The sequence below is a fragment of the Phragmites australis genome, chromosome 11 (genome assembly GCF_958298935.1).
Source record: "Phragmites australis chromosome 11, lpPhrAust1.1, whole genome shotgun sequence".
Classification (NCBI taxonomy): Eukaryota; Viridiplantae; Streptophyta; class Magnoliopsida; order Poales; family Poaceae; genus Phragmites; species Phragmites australis.
The window spans coordinates 20,152,555-20,173,478 of NC_084931.1; the positions used below are offsets into that span (position 1 = coordinate 20,152,555).

The following is a 20,924-nucleotide window of genomic DNA, read 5'->3' on the forward strand; positions in this document are numbered from 1 at the left end:
TAGCATATTTGTCCTACACTTGCAAAGTACATTTTGTACTCACACCCGTTGTCCCCTTTCTTGTATCTCCTTCTGCAATTCAGAAGCCATTTATGAAGCTGTATCCTTCGATGAGGATGACTTCGACCTGAAGCTCCTGTTCTAGGCTGGTGTGCCCCCGGTTGACGCATGTGGAAGATGTAAGACCCGCTGGCGCTGAAGCACTCTTGTTCCGCTGTGTTTTCTTTTAGACCCTCGGGTCCTTTTGTATTAAGTTATTATCGTTATTGTAATAATGGCACTATGATGATACACTGATCATGCAGCGCATGTATGAAACTTGATTATGGCATATATGTGTTGTGCCCGATTTTGTTCCTTAAAAACTGGGTGTTACAGAAGTGGTATCGGAGCTGTATTGACCGTAGAACGCACGCCTAGATAGAATGGTTGTGATACCTATTTTGAAATGCTTTCTCCATGGTTCCTAGTCTCTCTGATTTTCCCCTCTCTGCTTTCATATTCCAATCAATTGAATAAAATAAATTTCCAACACACTCCCTTTCAAAATTTTAGATGTTGAACTAGTGCCAGCTACTCCGATGGAGAAGGATGCACCTGAAGATCTCACTAGACGCGTCTACCTCATATGAAAATTCTGATGATGAAGTGAAGACTCTTCGCTACAAGGAGGAATCATCTACGACAACATTAAAGGCATGAAGACCTAGCTCTGCACCGCTCTCAGTTTTAGTTGTTCGATTCAGGAGGACTTTCCCTATTCTTCAGAAACGTTAGAACAATGTTAGTAGTGTACCTTTGTGTGGTGTGTCTTGAGTGATTTGAATTTTTGTTTGAGTGCTAGAGTGCGTTGTGTGATGCTTTAGCATCTGGTAACAACATCGTTCCTTATATATCTCTACAATTAAGAGTATAGTTAGGTTTTTCTCCTTCTAGTCATTTCTCTTCTTGCTCCAACCTTCCTCTTCAATCCTGACCAGATGGTGAACAGAAAGGAAGACCAGCATGGTGAGGACACCAACCCTAACAACAACGGCAACCATCAGCATACACTGCCACAGTTCAACAAGGAGCAACTTCTAGCAACATAGACTCATATCGTCCAAAGCATGGCTCAAAATATGGAAAGGTTGCTACAGATCAGTAAAGCTCTAAGTACAGAAGATGAACCTAGTTAGCAGGACAACAAGAAGAAGAGGAAGATACCATTCCAAGGACAGGGAAGCAATGCACGTCCTTGCGTGTCAACTCAAGCTCCGTAGCAAGGGCTTATGCTCCATCCCAACAATAAGTACATGCCTCAACCTCAAGCACTTTTTCAACACTCCAATTATCAGACACCCCATTCTACTCTGCTTGCCACTCCTCAAGCCAAAAATAGCCCAGCTACTCGCACCTCGAGCAAAGGATGTTTCCATTATGGGGATGAAGGACATTATGTGAATAGGTGCCCTAAGAAGTTTCCAAATCAGGCGAACACCAACACTCTGAAGCCTACTTAGTCTCAACCCCAAGCACGTAATGGAAGCCAGATGCTTGCTCAGAATAATTGTGGACAGCAGGACACCAGGACGCAAAGTGATCCTCAGGATCTCAACATCAATGATTGGGTGATCACCTACAATGAATTTCAACCTAACAGGGCCAAACATTTCAAGAAAAGCAAAAATCAAGTTGGATTAGTGCAACAAGGCAATCTCATCGGTCAAGAAATGGATCATAAGGCATAAAAAACTTCTCTCCCATGCCCTAACATTCAGGTTCCCCAACTCACAAATCTGGATGAGAACAAACCACAGGATTGTACTAAAAAAAAGTAGTGTGTTTCCACTATGGAGGAGAAGGACATTACACTAGTAGATACCCTAAGAAGTCTTCTGCCCGAAACTGGATCAACCCTTTGCCCCATGTGAAGACCTCAATTTAGCATTCAGGCCATCACGATGCTCAGGCAGCAACTCAAGATAGTCAGCTCAACAACATCAAGACCAAAGAAGCTTAGCAGCCAAAAGAACACCCCTTGTGATGTATTCATCGATCAACTCTGTAATAAAGTATCCACAACAAATTATATTTTCCTTCATAGAATCAAATATTATTGTAAGTTACACCTTATCAATGTAAATGATAAAGTTTTTGGAAAGAAACAAGAGTAAGATGTGTATGCTTTAGTTCAAACCTTTTTAAGGGGGTAGACCTTCTAGCCAATTTATTTGTTCTGGAATCTAAAGACCCAGATTTTGTTCTTGGAAGAGGCTAGTTAGCAAGAGTAATGGAGTAATAAGGTGTGCCAAAGAAAGGACAGTACTCAGAAGCTACACTCTGATCCTCTGCCCTGCATTAAAGATCTGTTTGACCAGTGGAAAGGAGCATGTGTGTTTTCCAAGATTGACCTTAGGTCTAGGTAATATCTGTTGAAAATTTGCACCTCCGAGATTCCTAAGACTGCGTTTGTTACTCGGTATGGTCTGTATGAGTACATGGAGATGTCATTCGGATTGACAAATGTCCCAGCCTACTTCATGTATCTGATGAATAAGGTCTTTATGGAGTATTTGGACAAGTTCATTGTGGTATTTATCAACGCCATTCTGGTTTTCTCCAAGAACGAAAAAGAGCACGAGGAACACTTATGGTTGGTACTGCAGAAGCTTAGGGAGAACCAGCTGTATGCTAAGTTAAGCAAGTGTTAGTTCTGGTTGAAGGAAGTTCCCTTCCTAGGTCACATAATTTCAGCAAAAGTGTATATGTGGACGCATCCAAGAGAAGGATGTACTGAACCAGAAACCCCTGCATAATGTTTCAGAGATCCGCAGTTTCTAGGGTCTAGCAGGTTATTGTCGTTGGTTCATAGAGGTTTCTCCAAGATAGCAAAGCCAATAACGGAGCTGCTGGAGAAAGGAGCAGAGTTCAAGTGGACAGTAGCTCGAGAAACTAGTTTCAATGAGTTGAAGAAAAGATTAACCTCAGCTCCAGTAGTGATCATGTCAGACACCCTAAACTGTTCTCGGTGTATTGTGATGCATCTCATCAAGGTTTCAAATGCATGCTCATGCAAGAGGTCACATGGTAGCATATACATCCAGGAAAAAAGGAAACATGAGGAGAACTACCCGACACATGACTTGGAGTTAGCTGCAGTAGTGCATGCACTCAAGGTCTGGAGACATTCCCTGATAGGTTAAAGGTGTGAGATCTATTCAGATCATAAGAGTTTGAAGTATATCTTCACTCAAATAGATCTTAATCTTAGACAACGCAGGTGGTTAGAACTTATCAAGGACTACAATTTAGGAATCAAACACCACCCAGGAAAGGCAAATGTAGTAGTTGATGCTTTAAGCAGGAAGTCTCGAATCAATGCTATAACTCTCCAAGTGATGAGTCCCGAGCTATGTAAGGAATTTGAGAAGTTGAATTTAGGAATGGTGTGTAACGCCGAGATAGTTGCAATGGAAATAGACTTAACACTTGAGCAAGATATAAGAAAGGGTAAGTTTGAGAATGAAAAGTTCTTGGAAATCAAGCAGCTTATCAAAATTGGCAAAGCCCCGAATTTCACCAAAAGATGAGCAAGACACAGTGTGGTACAAGCACAGAATATGTGTTCCAGACGTGAAAGTTAATCGGAATACAATACTAAGGGAAGATCATGACTCTGCATATTCCATTCACCCAGGGAGTACCAAGATATACCAAGATTTTGAAAAATTAGTATTGGTGGTACGAATGAAACGCGTAGTAGTAGAATGCGTGACTGTCACACCCGGTTTTAACGGACAAAACCAAGTGCGACTTATGTGTGCCCAGGAAGTTTAACACACATAATGACGTCATAGGTGAAGTAACAAAAACAATACTTTAACTTATAATCGTTCACTTCTTACAATAAAGACTTCACCTAAACAACTTCAATAACTAAACGACAGCATATAAACGATGACAGTGGGATGAAAGCATCGACGACCAAGCACTCCACAGGCGCCGATCGGAAGACACACTCCTAGAACGCCAGGTCGTCATCTTGGAAATCTTCAAAGTCTTCCACTGAGTAGCATATGTATTGAGATAGCAAGGGTGAGCATATAGAGTACTCAGCAAGTGTAGAAAAATAATGATATGTAGGCTTACAACAAGAATAGGCTAACACATGGTATATTTGCGTAAATGCAAGTAATGAAAACATATTTGGACTCAAAAATAATAAGCAGTTATTAAGTGAATGTAACCCTTACAGTCTAACACCCACCTTGCATATCATAACCGTCTAGTACTCCATATACTATATCCAAAACCATGACCAAACCCATATTCATAACCAATTAATCATGCGAGGATCCAAGTGTCCCATAACCATGGGTACAGCTGTTGTAATAGTTTTTACACTCTACAAAGGTTGTCTAGCGTTCCCCACGAGTCAGTGAATTCCATGTTACCGTGTTTGCAAGACACTTAACACATACCAGTGGTGTGCCACCAAGAAATCACTAAATGACATTTTCCACTAACCAGAGACTAATCCAGTATGCGTCTGCCCACTAGGTTTCACCGCCAGGATTTATGCGAGTTCAGCTCCTACCCAGAAGCCCCCTTTTGTGCCGACACAACACACATTAGATAGACTCTAACTAGTATGTCACGTCTTACCCATATCAGTCTCGTGGTTGGTACGTTACTTCTTGGGTTGTCGCTCCACGAACAGGTCCTTACTTAGGTTACTTGAGCAAACACTAAACCAACATCATAACCATGATAACCATCAAAACCACTTTGCTCAAGGCCTAAGGTTTCATGTTGCTACACTATTAACAAATTAACCATCATTGTTGCATATGTTCATTAGTCAAGATTATGACACTTCCTAGTATCCCAAAAGCATGGCTAAGCAATCTACCCACCAAAGATACCTAACCATAAACCATCTAGGTTCCAAGGGATGATATAGGAAAATTTAGGAAAAACCATAACATAGGTGACTACCCATCATATTGACAGACATTGCATGCAATTTATAAAACAAAACATTTAAAAACATAGGTACAAGATGATCAAGGACACTTGCCTTTTCAATGTTGCTGCTCAGTGTATTCTTGCTCCTGGTCTTGATGTTCCTCAAATTGATCTGAGGTATTGTCGACTAATCACACGTTTACTGACAAAGCACACAAACAAAATACACTAAGAACATAACACAAAACAAAAGAACAAGACAAAACCTATCTAGAAAAATAGAGCTCTATAAAAACAAATCTAACGGCGCAAGAATCACATAAAACAGAGCTACGACGAAAAAGATATTTTAAAAACAAGATTAGGTTTATCTTGAAAAAGAAAAGAACTAATTTGTAATTAACAGAAAGTTTAGAGATCTTTTCGTAAAAATGGAAGGACCTATATGAAATTTTGGAAAATTTCAAGGACCTAAGTGTAAAAAAGATAGGACTCTTTTTGTAATTACAGAAAAGTTTAGGGGCTAAATTGCAATACCAATTTTTGGGAATTATCAGATTTATTTTTATATTGATAATCCTTGGATTATTGCTTGGCGGCTGACTGTACAACACATGGCTAACACATGTGCTAGGAGGCCGAGGTGGCTGCTGAGTTAGCAGGCTAACAGGGCAGGTGAGGTGGCCAGGGCTGACTGGATTATGGGATGACGCGTGGCAATATTGGATTGGACACCGTAAGGGTATATAGGTGATCTAATCTGGTCCGCCGATTTTAGATCTAATGGCGCACGGTGATCGGACGACCAGGAAAGAAGAGAAGCAGCGGCGCCGAAGGTTTCATAGCGGCGAAGTCACCAGAGCAGAGCAGGAACCTCGTCGCTGGCATTGGGTCTCGACGACGAGTGACGGAACACGATGACAAGCTCGTGGGGAATCTGTTTTGGTGCTTACCGACGATGATGCGGCACTGGAGGAGCTTGGCGACGACGAAGGGCGGCGGAGGGGTCGGATCTTCGTCAGAAAAGGGTCTCCAGCGACCAAACGGTGTTGGCGAGCGGCAGAGAAGATTCAGCGGCGGTAGGTACTTTGGAAGGAGGCTTCGGTTGGGGTTCAGTGGCACCGGAGCGGCGGAACGGTGAAGGCAACTGAGCGGTGGTGACTATGGCGATGGGGAGCTTCGAATCTCGGTGGATTTGCGGGGAACTCGGCGACTTCTGGATGGGATCTGACCGGGGAGAGGTGGGTTACCTATATAGGGGTTCGGAAGGTCTCGGGGAAGCTTAAGACTCGAGATACGTGGTGGAATCGGACTCGAACAGCTTGGCGGCGGTGGAGTCCTCTTCGGAGACGACGGTCCTGACAAGAGAATCCCACCTATCAGTGACTCCAGCAGAAACGCCAACCAGGCAGGGGTCTTCACGGGAACATGGGCACGGCATGCAGCTGACGGGTTGGCTCGACACGAGGGCGCAGCCCAGCAAAGCGGCAGGGCGGGGGAAGTGGGCAGGCGTAGGTCGGTTGGCGTGGGACGTCGGGCTGAAAGGGAGGGGAGGCGACCCAAGAGGAGGTTTAACCTTTTTGTTTTGATTTTTTAAATTCATTTGAAGTTTGAATTTGAAGCAAATTCAACTTAAACAAGGACTACACCACACAAAGAAAAACCTTACATGCCTAAGGACAGCATGGATGCACATATTCTTATATATCCTATGTCCATTTGAATTTTCTTTTAGAAAATAGATTTAGCCTCTTGAAAATTAGTTTAACTCAAAATAAAATCTAGAAAACTTTTATGAATTGGCAAAAAATGAAAATTAGGGTGTGACAGTGGCTTTGTGTGATGTCTGTCAGCGAGTCAAAAGCTAAGCATCAGAGACCAGCAAGACTGTTACAACCTTTGAAAGTACCTGAATATAAATGGAAAGAAATTAGCATGGATTTCATAGTGAGCCTACCTCGAATACAGTCAGATATGAATCCATATGGATCATAGTCAATCGGTTGACAAAAGTAGCTCACTTCATTCCAATCAAGGAAACCTACCAAGATGCAAAACTAGCTGAGTTATATATGTCCAGGATTATGTCTATATGGAGTACCTAAGATAATTGTATCCGACCGTGGTAGCCAGTTTACTTCACAGTTCTGGCAACACTTACATGAGTCTATGGATACAAGGTTAAATTTCAGCTCAATGTATCACCGACAAACTGATGGACAAACAGAAAGAGTAAATCAAATTCTTAAATACATGTTAAGAGTGTGTGCTTTGAAAAACGGTAACAATTGGGACAAGAATTTACTTTATGTAGAGTTCTCATACAACAACAGTTATCAAGCTAGTCTCAAGATGTCCCCTTTTGAAGTCTTATATGGAAGAAAGTGTAGAATCCCGCTATTCTGGAACCAGACCAGGAAAAGCCAAGTATTCACATAGAAGTTCTGAGAGTAGATAGATAAGTACAAGGGATTAGAGATAATCTAAAAACTTCTCAGTCAAGACAAAAGAGCTATGCGGATCATCGACGCTAAGAGTTGACCTTCGTAGTAGGAGACTTTGTGTATCTCAAAGTGTCACCTATAAGAGGTCTACGCAGATTTAAGGTCAAGGGCAAGCTTTCACCTCGGTTATTGGCCCATACAAGATACTAGAAAGACAAGGAGAAGTAGCTTACTAGCTTGAGTTATCACCCCAACTCTCTGGAGTGCATGATGTTTTCTATGTGTCACAGTTGAAAAGTGTCTGAGAGTTCCTGAGGAACAGCTACCGGTAGAGGAACTGGATGTGCGAGAAGATCTCTCTTACTCAAAATATCCAATCAAGATTCTTGAGATGTCAGAATAGGTTACCCGAAAGAGGAGAGTGTGTATGTGCAAAGTACAGTAGAAGCATCACTCAGAAGAGGAAGCCACCTAGAAAAGAGAAGATGATCTGAAGATAGAGTTTCCCCATGTCTTCTCTGGTCTTTTCGAATCTCGAGGGCGAGATTCAACATAAGGGGGTAGGTTTGTAACACCCTAAACTTTCAATTTTTAAAATAGTTTAAATTTTTTTCTAGAATTAAATAGGAGTTGTAAATTTTGTTCAATAGAAGAAATTAATTTCTAAAAGTGAAAATGTTTGTAACAATTCGCTAGAAGTCGCTCGTTTAATTTTTTTTAGAAAATGGTTCAAAAATAAAAATAAAAGCAATTTCCTATATTGCAAAACCTTTCCCGGCCTAATCTTTTCTCTTCTAGCCCAAAATCCGCTCCTCCCCTCTCCTTTTGGCCTGGCCCGAGCCGGTCTCCACCTCCCTTTCACGCATGCGCCCTGGCCCGGCCACTTCCCCTCGCCCATCCCTCTTCCGCGCGAAGGGTTGAGTCGCCCAGTCGAGCCAGCCTTTCCCACCCGTGCTGGTCGCCTAGCACCAATGTGTGGGCCCAGCTCAAGCCCAGCCAAGCTGGCTCCCCTTCTTCCTCCCTCAGTCGGCTCTGATCCCCTCCGTCGGCTGCCAATTTTCCTGCACCTGCCCGCGCCTGTTCTCCTCCCCATAATGGCTGGACCCGAGCCTTTATGTCCCATCACGTCACCTCCATCCATTTCCCCCTCATTTATTCCCAATTTTTGCTCAAATTCGTGCGGTAACCGCCGGCCATCATGGCCATTGGAGCCACCAGCTGTTTCTCCGTTGCTCGGCCACTCCGTTCCCACTCGTGCCCTTATAAGCCTCCGTGCACGTTCACAACAAGGTTCTGCAACTCCCCCACCTGCTCACACTCTCTCTCTCTCTCTCGCTCGGATTTGCCATCGGCACCGTCGTTTTCCTCAACTCTGACAAGGTTGCACCACCACCACCATTTCTTTGCGTTTGTGCCGTCTCCGGCTGATTTGACCTTACTTCAGCTCTGCAAGACCCTCCGGAGTCATTTTTCTGGCACGTCATCGTCGTTGGGCCGTCGGATCCCTTTCCCTGCTGCCGCACGAACCGCCTCTGCCATCTTCACTATCGCCCGACCACCCCGACCCCTCTCCGGCGCCGTTTTCGCTCGAGGTGAGCTCGCCACATGCCCCTCTCTATTTTTTGCCGCTCGTCGGCAAAGCCCAGCCACCGGAGCACTGTTCCAGCCGCTCTTCAGCCGCCCGTCGCCATGCCGAGCCTGCACGCACATTTGGTCCATCGTGGACCGGTGGACCCAGGGCCTTTTCTTTGGTCCCATGGACCCGGTCTGTGGGTTTTTCAACACAAAAATAATTTATTTTTATTTTTGACATCAGAGTTCACAATAATCAAGATTTCCATTATAAAAATTAATCAGTTTATTCTCTGAAATTAAGTAAAATTTATAGAAAAGTCCCTAGAACTTCAAAAGCTTATAACTTTTTGTTCATAGGACCGATTTGGGCGATTTTCACGCTCAAATTCTAGTAACGTCGTGTAGAATATTTTTATAGGGTTTTTTTTTTACCTAGTTTTAGTACTGTTTGTTGTACTATTATTAGTGGTTTCCCTTGTGTGCTTTTCCGGTCTGCCGTTTGGGAGGTGAGCAGTTCGTGAACCTGCAAGATCGAGCTTTTAAAGACTTCGAGCAACCCTCAACTGAAGGAAATGTCCTTGAACATCTTGCATCTATTTTATGACTTTTATATTAATTGTTTATCCTTCTTGCATGCTTGTCTAATTTGGAATCACATGATTAGGACTTACTAGATTTTGTATGATTATCCTTGTCGTCGTTGATGAGTCATGGGAAATGAAGGGCAGATATGCTAGATGCTGTCATGATTGTGGTAAATGTTAATCTTGACTAATGTTTATGCAACAAGAATTGGGTATGGCAATCTTGTTGCAACATGGTATAGGGATCCTAACTGAATTTTTGGTTTGAGGTGGTGCTGTATAGCAGGTTTGTGGTTGTTCCTGTGTGGGATCCTAAGAACCGGTTCTTGAAGCATGTAACATGGCTAAACTGTACAACCATGAGGCTTATATGGGTACGGCCTGGCCAACTAATTAGCCACCTGTCCAGTTCTGTGGGCACCAATAGGCGGTTAAGTAGCACAACAGGGAGCTTCAGCAGTGATGTAATCGTCTGTTAGCGGTGAAACCTCAGTGGGTGCCTACGGATCAGCGGGAGCTTTGTAAAGGCCTTGTAGTGAGACCCTAACTCCACACCCCGGAAGTGTGAAGCAACACGGAAATCACGACTCGTGGGGAAAGCTGTGCAAACTCTGTAGAGTATAAACCTGATCGATCAGTCGTGCTTATGGTCAAGAGCGGCTTGGACTTCTTCTTGATTAGGTGGGATCATGTTTTTTATATGGATAGTTGGGTAGCCGGGTAATGGAATTACCTAGTGAGTTTGGCAGTCGGTGTAACACCCTGGTTTTTAGAATTTGCAACTCTTTTTAAATTTTTCCAACATTAGTAAGTAGCTTCACCAGTAGAATAGCTCTTCGGGAATGTGCCATTTTGGGGATTCCTACTATTTCTTTAGTCGATACAAATTGTGACCCGGATCTCGCGAATATATCGATTCCTGCCAATGATGACACTATGACTTCAATTCGATTGATTCTTAACAAATTAGTATTTGCAATTTGTGAGGGCCGTTCTCTCTATATAAGACATCGTTGATTAAGATTAAGAAGAATAAACAATCAACCAATATATGTTATTATTTTCTGTGCATTGCATGCTGAGTTTTGCTAGGAGCCAGGTAAAAGCATTAGAGTTCTTTTTCTTTTTCTTTCTCTTTTGTGTTTTGAGTGAAAAAGATTTTTAAAAGCTTTTTACAAAACTCTGTAGTAAATTAGTTAAAGATCTTAATGGTTGGAATTCAAAATCCTTGAATTCATCATCTATTCAATCCTTGATCATACCTAATCCTTCTCTAGTTCAATTCAAATCTTATCCAAATCTTTGTTTAAAGCCAATCTCTCCTCTTTCTCAAATTCTACCCAAATCCAAATTCAAATTCTTTATCTACTCCCATTCTTGTTCAACCTCATTTTTCGTTTCTCTTAAATTCACTCCAAGCTCGATTTAAATTCAAACCCTATTCCAATTTCTCTGCAAAAGTTTCTTTTGTAAAACCCTAGATATGTATAAGGTGCCATTAGACCCAATCCTATCCAAGCCCAAGCTATTGGCCAGCACACAAGTCATCTATAAGGTCCAACATAAAGGATCCATGAAATCTATGGATATTCGTAGAATGCAGGACAGCCTCATCTTCCGATGCAGTTTCGGAGTTCCAGAGGCCTTAAATGCAAATATTAACAATACCAAAGTTGTAGGTCTCGTCAAGAGTTTCTATTTTAACCTATGGAAGTTCCCTTTTGGATAATGAAGCTAGGAGTTATGGCCCCGAAATCAATACTGCACAGATTAGTCTCAATTCAAACAGTTTATCTTGTGACGCATGTTTGGAAATGAAAATGGCATTTTCAGACGTTCCAATGAATACCAAAGTTGTATATTTTTTCGAGTACTACTATTTTAAGGCTAGAAATGTCCAATTTAGAGTCCAAAAGGTAGAGATATCATCCTATGAATAGATAGCTACGAAAAAGGAAATCCTAACCGACTCGAACTCGATTCGTGTCCAGCTTGGACTCCACCTCGAATAGCCGCCCCTAGCCCTATAAATAGGTGTTACACGTCCTCCACTACCCTCTTTACATCCCTCCATGCCCTAGCCGCCGCATGTTTGTATAGTGACAACCCAAGAAATATCGTACCAACCAGAGACCTGGTTCGGGACAGGCTTGGCTTATTAATTAGTTGATTCCAATTTTGTGTGTGCCAAACAGAAGAGTGGATGTGTGGGGATGGCTAAGGCTAGAACCATTTGGTTAGTGGTATGAGATGTGTAGTGGAAGGGATGGGTGAAAACTTGCTGGAAACTACATGGCGCAAAAGGAGGCTTCTGGGTGGCGTGAAAACCACTTTGAATGCGGTGAAACCTAGTGGGCGTGCATATACTGGATGCAACTTTGTAACAGGTTTGTAGTTATCTCCAGGTGACACGCCATATGCGTGTGTTAAGTGCTTAGCCGGCACGCCAACAAGGAAATCATTACTCAAGGGGAAAGCTAGACAACTTCTGCATAGTGTAAAATCTGATATATCAGCCATGCTCACGGTCATAAGAGACTTCGATCCTCACATGATTAGTTGGTTTGGTTTAGTTGGTTTGGTTGGATGGTTCTTGGTTACCTTTGGATGGTATCAAGTCGGATGGTTTGGGAATCTAAAGTGGTTTTCAGGAAGTTGGGAAACATACGGAGATATTTCTAGAAGTTGGAAGTCTAGTGATGAATCACATAGTTAAATAGGATGCTTTTATAACTCTACGATAGCATAGTTGTTATTTATGCAAATTTAACATATTATAGCTTATTCCTTTATTTAATCTTGCATGTCATTTATTTCCCACACTGACAGAGTACGATATGTACTCACACTTGCTATTTCCATCCGAATGTACGACAAATGTTGCTCACCGACGAAGATGAAGATTGCTAAGCTGGTGGACACCCGGTCGATTGCCTGTGGAAGATGGGAGCTTCGTTGTATTTTGCTAGTGTGTTTTAGTTAAAGACTTTGAGGTCTTTCTATTTTGTTTAAGTTAAGCATTGTAATAATGACATTATGTGTGATACACTGATGAAGTTGCTACATGTATGAAACTTGATCCTGGCATACATATGGTTTATATCTGGTTTTTTCCCTTTATAAAACAGGGTGTAACAGTCAGATGGGATCCGATGAGCTATTCTTCTTGTTATAGTTGTGTCTTCAAACTTAGTAAATAAGATGGTTGTTGTTGAAGTCATTTGTTAAGATTGCTTAGTGCTATTAACCAGTGTCTAATCTTTCCTTGACTTAAGCCCCATAGCATGTTTTTTCCTACACTTGCGGAGTACATTTTGTACTCATACCCATTTTCCCCTTTCTTGTATCTCCTTCTGCTGTTCAAAAGCTATCTATGAAGCTGTATTCTTTGATAAGGATGACTTCGACCTGGAACTCCTATTCTAGCCTGGTGTGCCTCCAGCTGACGCCTGTGGAAGATGGAAGACTTGCTGGCACTGAAGCTCTCTTATTCCGCTGTGTTTTCTTTTAGACCCTTGGGTCCTTTTGTATTAAGATATTATCGTTATTATAATAATAGCACTGTGATGATACACTGATGATGTAGCGCATGTATGAAACTTGATTCTGGCATACATGTGTTGTGCACGGTTTTGTTCATTTAAAATTGGGTGTTACACCTACATCCGAAGAGGGATCCAATAGTCAATATTTGGTGTAATATTGAAAAGTTCAATATATAACCTAAGTCATGAAGAGCTTACTCGTCGAGGATTTGTTTGATGAAACTATAGTCAAATTGTCCCCATTCTTCATTAGGTCCCACCATTGGTCTTGATGAATCGAGATACCAGACCAAGTTTCACTTGGGGGCAATGACCAGTAAGATCCAATAGCCACCCGTGTTGTGGAAAGCCATCAGGTAGTCCCTCTTCGGAAAGTGGCTCATTGCCCAAGCCACATATTCCACAATGAATTCCCTTTGTTATTCCATCAAACAAATCATCACATTTTTGGTATCAAGGAATCCGAAGGGCTCCTTCTTCCTCGTTTCTTGTATCAAGTGTCTATCTCTCCTACTTAAAAAAATAGTAAGACATGCTCTTTCACCAGAATATTCTTCTACCAATTCCTCTATCCACATCCTCCGTTCATCTGTCCGCTAGTTCGCTTGCCCGATCGGACGACCATGCCCGCTCGCTCGCACGATCGCCCACCCTCATCCTCCTCGGCGTCGATCGACCGAATGATTCCTCTCTTGCATTCCCTAGCTCTCTCCCTCAATCCACCATCTCCTCCGCTGATCCACCCTCATTCGTCGATCCACTCTCTTCCGCCCCCTCTCTCCTTCTGTCCCACCGCACGCATCGGGGGCGACCAGATCCGGCGTCCTCCGAGCTCGGGCGGCCAGATCTAGTGGCCCCTGAGCTCAAGGCAGCTAGATCCAGTGGCTAGACAAGTGGAGGAGGAGTAGCAGCTGGACAAGTCGAGGTGGAGGAGGCAGAGGAGCGGCGGTTGGACGAGCAGCGCATGCACGAGGCGGTTGGGCTTCTTCCACCTACGGTAAGCACCTCCACCGCGTTGGTGAGAGCTAGCATTGGCCTCCCTCCCAGACCAAGCCACTAGAGTCTAGAGGCCTGCCTGCCCCATGCCTCCCCCGTGATCGGGCTGAGCACCGGCAACTACCTCTTCACCACCTCCTTCGGTCCCACCGATGAAGCCCACCTGTTGCACGCTACTGTTTTCCCCACCGCACCAAAGGTCACTGTTGTCATGCACCACCCCTCCTCCTCGCCCCACGTCGGTGGCGGCTCCTCCCATGCCCACACTCATGCCATCTGCATGCTCAGGAACCACTCCGCACCCGCCCTCACACCGTCTCCTCCTTTGGTGCCAGCTGAGACGGAGCCAACCCTGGAGTCAAAGTACAAATTCGAGCCGTCCCTCTATGCCATCATGCTGCTGCAGCGGTCGATGCTCAAGAAGCAGTGGGAGCTCCCCTTCGAGGATGAAATCTCCTCCACCGAGGAGGAGGAGGGCGATGATAATGAGAAGAGCCTTAGCAAGGCCACGGTGGTGGTGTGGTGATCGGGCGTGTCGGCACGGCAAAGGCGGATGAGCGGGCAACAGCGGGGAGCTGGGCGAAAGAGCGTGAGCATCAGCCCAGAGCTGATGCAGTGCCGGAGCCGGATCTACCTCAGGGCATCGTTAGCAAGGAGCTCCTCACGCACAAGCAGGTCGTCCAACTCTCCAAGAAGATCAAGAACGACATCTAGCTCCAGCACCAAAGATCAAAGTAATTAAAAAAACTGCCCTTTACTTGTAACGCCATATCAACACTTGAAAATTGACATGGTATCTCCAAAACCAGAGTGTCTGCATTATTAACATAGTAAAAATGCAACGAGCCAGTGTCACATCCGGTTTTAATAGACAAAATCAGATGCGGTTTATGTGTTCCCAGGAAGTTCAACACACATAAGGATGTCATAGGTGAAGTAACAAAAGCAATACTTTAACTTACAACTAATTAACTCTTACATTAAAGACTCCACCTAAATAACTCTATTAGCTAAACGACAGCAGACTAAACAACGGCAGCAGGATGAAAGCATCGGCGTTCAAGCACACCACAGGCACCGACCGAAGACACACTCCTAGAACACCAGGTCGTCATCTTGAAAATCTTCAAAGTCCACCACTGAGCAGCATATGTATTGTGAGAGATAGCAAGGGTGAGCATATGGAGTACTTAGCAAGTGTGGGAAAATAATGATATGTAGGCTTTCAACAAAAACAGGCTAACACATGGTATATTTGCATAAATGCGAGTAAATAAAAGATATTTGGACTCAAAAGCATTAAGCAGTTATTAAGTGAATGTAACCCAAACCACCCAAGGCTAAACATCCCATAAACCATAACCAACTAGTACCATATATACTATACCAAAACCATGACCATAACCATACAAAAAAAACCAACTAATCATGTGAGGATCCAAGTCTCTCATGACTATGAGCACACTGATATATCAGATTTTACACTCTGTAGAGATTGTACAACTTTACCACAAGTCATGATTTCATCACCTGCAAGCCGATGATTAAAGTCTCCATATTGCAGTGCTGGCCAAACACTATACACACACCAGTGGTGTGTTACCAGGAGATCACTACAAAGCCTTTACAAAGAATCCTCCCAGTATGTGTCACCAACACTCCAGGTTTCACCTCCAGGTGCTGCCACCTAGAAGCCCCCTCTTGTGCCCTGTGGTTTCTGAGAATTAACTTCCCTCATCCATGCCTTCCATCTATCGCACACAACACTGAAAGAACCCTAATTAATCGGCTAAGCCTACTCATGTCAGTCTCGTGTTTATACGGAACTTCTCGGGTTGTCGCTCCATGAACCGATCCTTAATTAGGTCACTTGAGCAAACACTAAACCAACCATATAACCATGACCACTATCACCAACATCCCTATGCTCAAGGCCTAAGGTTCAAGGTTGCTAAACAATTAACAAGTTAACCACAATTATTGCATATGTTCATTAGTCAAGATTATGACACTTTCCAGTATCCCAAAAATATGGCTAAGCAATCTACCCACCAAAGGTACCTAACTATAAACCATCTAGGTTTCAGGGGATGATAAGGGAAAATCTAGGAAAACACTAATGTAGGTGACTACCCAACATATTGACAGACACTGCATGCAATTTTGTAAAATAAAATAGTTTAAATCATAGGTTCAAGATGATCAAGGACACATGCCTTCTGCTTGGTGCTGCTCAGTGTACTCTTGCTCCTGGTCTTGATGTACTTCAAGTTGATCCAGGGAAATAATCGCGCAATTATCAACAAAGCACAAAAAAAACACAGTAAGAACAGAGCAAAAAATAAAAGAACAACAAGACAAAACCTATCTAGAAAGATAGAGCTCAGAGAAACGAATCTAACGGCGCAAGAATCACTTAAAATGGAGCTACGACGAAAAAGATACACTAAAAACAAGATTAGGGTTTATTTTATAAAAGAAAAGGACTAATTTGTAATTAAAAGAAAGTTTTTGGGACCTTTTATAAAAAATAGAAGGATCTATTTGTAATTTTTGAAAATTCTAGGGGCCTAAGTGTGAAAAGGTAGGGGTCTTTTGTAATTACAGAAAAGTTGAGGGGCTAAACTGCAAAATTACCAATTCCCTGGAATATTTGGAATTATTTTTGTATTGAAAAACCATATTTATTGTGTGGTTGTTGACTGGGTATGACTGGGCTGACACATGAGCGAGATCTGCTGGGGTGGTGCACACGTGGTGATGACATGGCTGGCTAACAGGGCATGGAGGCTGATTGGGATTAAAGTGGACACGTGGCATGCTCTGGTTGGCTGTCAAACCGGTAGGTTTTTAGATCTAATATGGAATTCTCAACACAGATCAGATGGCTGGGCTAAAGGGGGCGACCAAAGAGAAGAAATGCGGCGGCGCCGAGGGAAAAGCGGGGACACTCGACTGGATGAGTCATCGGAATCGGGTTTGGCTCGCCGGCGGTGTCGAAGAGCGGCAGAGCAGAACTAGGAGAACACAGGGAGTCTGTTTGGGAGCTTACCGAAGGCGAGGCGACATGGGAAGGCAGTTCTTGACGACGGAGGCGGCGGTGAAGCTCGGGAACTCTTCGGTGAGGGTGCTCTGGCAACCAAAAGGTGAAGGCGACGGCGGCTCGGGCTTCGGCGAGAGCAGGCGGGTCTACTGGTGGCTTCGGGTGAGGTTGGATGGCACGGGAGTGGCACGGTGGCGAACTTGGCCGAAGGCGGCACTGATGGCAGCGACAGCGATGAATCTCGGTGACTTGAGCAGGACTCAGCGGTTTTGGCAATGGGAAAACCCGAGGGAACCGGCTAGGAATATACGGGCGGCTAGGAGAGGTCTCGGGGCGGACCGGGTCTCTAGGGCGGCGGTGCGAGGCCGAGTTGGACATAGCGATGGGTTCGAGTCCGAGACGACGACGACGACGCGGAGTGTAGACGTAAACCGGATGAGCGCGTTCTAGTGGCGGCTGTGCTGCTAGGCCGGGAGCGCATGCTGCGGCCCAGGCGGGAAGAGCGAGAGAAGGGAAAGAAACAGGCCGGCTGCGGGTTGGGCCGAAAGGGAAGAGAGGGGGAGGCGTCCCAAGAGAAAGATTTGGTTTTATTCTTTCTCATTTTTTTCTTTCTAATTTCTTTTGAAATTCAAAACAAAGCAAAATAAACAGAAACCCTATATGGCTAATTCAGCTTGAAAGCATATTAAACAAATAAAACCTAAGTCCATTCTGTGTTTGAATTTAGAAAATAAGACCTTTTTTCCTATTCTAATTATTCAACCTATTTAATCTTGAAATTTTTTAGAAATTTGAGAAATCGGAAAATCAGGGTGTGACAGCTAGAAAATTGGAATGTGCATATGCTTGCCATAAAGAATTAGTGAAATTACTTTCCAGTCTGTGTTTTAGTTCACGATATCTTACAGGTTCTGTCTAAATCTAGATAGCTATGCTGGAATAGTGGAATGTACTATTGTAGTTTGCTGAGGAATTTTAGTTCCCTCTTTGATTGACCTCTGCCTCAATTCTGAATTCAGGCTGAAGGAGAAATTGGGGAATGAGCTGGTGCAATCGCTACGTATATTAGCTTCGGAGCTGCATGCGAGGATGCACGAGTCGTTTGTCGCAAGGGAAATGCTAACAATGAGCAACATCGTTTGGTCATATCCATTGCCCAAAAGTATGACAACATCGGTGTCGAGTTGGCATACCTTATTCAGGTATTGACATAAGCTATGTTGATTTGATCATCTGATTGTTCCTGCTTATTCCAATTGTCTCTTTGTTGCATTAGGCCAGTTAGTGTACTCGAAATAAATATTTGAATATGACATGTATTGTAACCTCCATTAATTTTGCAGGGTAGTCTGATAGGGCTATTCACTAGGATCGAAAAGTTTGATACCTCAAGGGGCTCTAGGATTTCCACTTATGTATACTGGTGGATTCGTCAGGTGAGCAAGTTTTCTCAGTTCATTAATACTTCATGTTCATATAGATGGTTCGGAGCTACTAATGTCTTCGTGCTATTCCAATCTAATCAGGCCATAGCTGAATTGAGATTTCCATTCATTTGCTTGTTACCAGGGTGTTTCAAGAGCATTGGCTGAGAACTCCAAAACATTTAGGCTTCCTGCTTATATGCATGAGAGGCTCATCATGATTCGTGCAAACTATGTGTTGGAAGATCAGGGAATTGCTCCAACAATAGATGTGAGGAGGCTATATAGATGCGGGTTTTTTTTTTCTACTTGTGTTTTAACGAACTGCAATGTATTTGACCTACGATTTTCTGCATTTTCAACACGATGCTTTTGTTAATTTATCTGCAATTTCCTATGTCTTTTTCACAAAAAATGAAATTTCAAACATAATTCTCTGATGGTTGTTATTAACTTTTGTGAGGGTCCTCAGAACATCGTAGCGCTCAATATATTGGAAAAGAAAGTACACAGCACTATAGAGGTAAAACTTCTTTATCTTACCTGGTGGAACTACTTTTACTAAACGGTATTTGACATTTCTGCCGTTCTTAAAAATACATTTTTCTGGTTGCAAATGCAGGCTGTGAACAAGGTTCTTTCACTGGATCAATAGGCATTCCCCTCCTTAAATGGCTTACTTGGCGACACACTCCCTAGTGTAAGTTGTTATTTAACAGATTTAAAAGTTTAAACACTGTTCTGTCTTCATTTTTCTTGCTATATGCCATAAACTAACTTTGCTCCCCTTCCCCACCCTTGTATTCAGTATATAGAGGATCAAAATGTCGCAAATGATCCGTGGCACGGATTTGTGGAGGGATATCTCAAGGTACGCATAGTAATGTTCTTCAGTGACGCGTTCGGGGTGACAGGTCACCCATGATGATTAACACCCGTCACTTATGCCCTTTTTTCACGTAGTGATCAGATACATAGTTCAGTAGTTCGTACAAATTTGTACCTCTCGTTGCAACGTATGAGCAAAATGGTAGTAGATAAGAAATCAGTTAGATTGGAGAATTTAGTGGTAATAATTAATGAACGTCTAGTTTGAAAGGGCTTACAATGTAAAGCATCGCAATAATCCCACGTCCAGGTCATCGAGGTTGAAGAGGTCATATAAGTCATTGAAGCCCACGAGGAAATAGCTGTCTCCAGTCAAGAATTGATGATTTTGGTAATATAAGACAATGGAAACCTTCTTATATCTACAACCTTGCAATTAGTAATTATGCAACTCAACACAAGATTGTCCTACCCACTGAAGTGGATCTGCCAGCAGCAAGAGCTTCACAAGCTTATATTTTGGGTTTTCCTTAGTCCAAGTATCCCCTATCCAACGCTTCTTGGCAATTGAGTCTTTACCAGAGAACTTGGATTTCTTCAGCAGCTGCTTCTTGGACCCTGGCCTGGACATCTTCTTCTTCTCCGGGTTGCCCTCAGGTTGCTTACTTGTAGATGGTGGAGTGGGCAAAGGATTCTTCTTCGTCTATGGACTACCCTCAGGTTGCTTAACTGTAGATGGCGGAGTGGGCAAAGGCGACACAACTAGCGCGTCTCGAGGCTAAGGTTGGGGTAGGGAACTTGAACGTCCAGGCAGATCGCTCCTACATACCTTGTGCACCACGATGTTCCCCCTCTTTCATTGGATCGTTTGAAGACGACCTTGACTCAGTTTTTGGAGCTCATCATTTGGGGGGGGGGGGGCAAATCTGTGTCCATGGCATTGGCATGTACAAAATTCATGAAGACCACGACATAGCCAGGATGTATCGGAACCATATGTAACACCTAGATATTTGGATGCACCTGGCCCTTTGCAACCTTGATATAGTAGCATCCAGGTCTTATGACCAGCGAGCATGGCGTGGGCCCATCGAGAATGTCTATGGTATCGGGCTCTACAGATGGAGAGAAGACATGTTGTTCAATCTCCCTGGAGGCTTGACTACTCTTGCATCCAGCAATGGGGCTACCACCTGCTGGTGCACTAGGAATTATGACTCCCTGTGCCGCAAACCTTTGCAGGACATCTTCATAAATGATCTTCTGGATTGACTGGGTCAATGCTTCCACATCTATTGGGACTGACCTCCTCCTCTTCTTATACATCCTGACATGTCCAGGGAAGCCTAACTTCCAGCCCTGGGAACTGGACACGTCTCGAACGCGACTTGGGTGCTCAGGGTTTCCCAGCGCAGTTGAGAGCACGTCATGTTCCCTGACTCCGGTGAATGAACCTTCGGAGGAATTGGTTGCTATTTCTTTCACCTTTTGAGTGAACATCTTGGTTTCACTAGATCTGAAAGTGATTTCTCCAC

General features: G+C 43.5%; 1 pseudogene; it reads left to right on the plus strand.

The window, feature by feature from the left end:
* Positions 1-14,062: 14,062 nt before the first annotated feature.
* Positions 14,063-20,661, plus strand: LOC133884041 (RNA polymerase sigma factor sigA-like; annotated as a pseudogene).
* Positions 20,662-20,924: the final 263 nt, after the last annotated feature.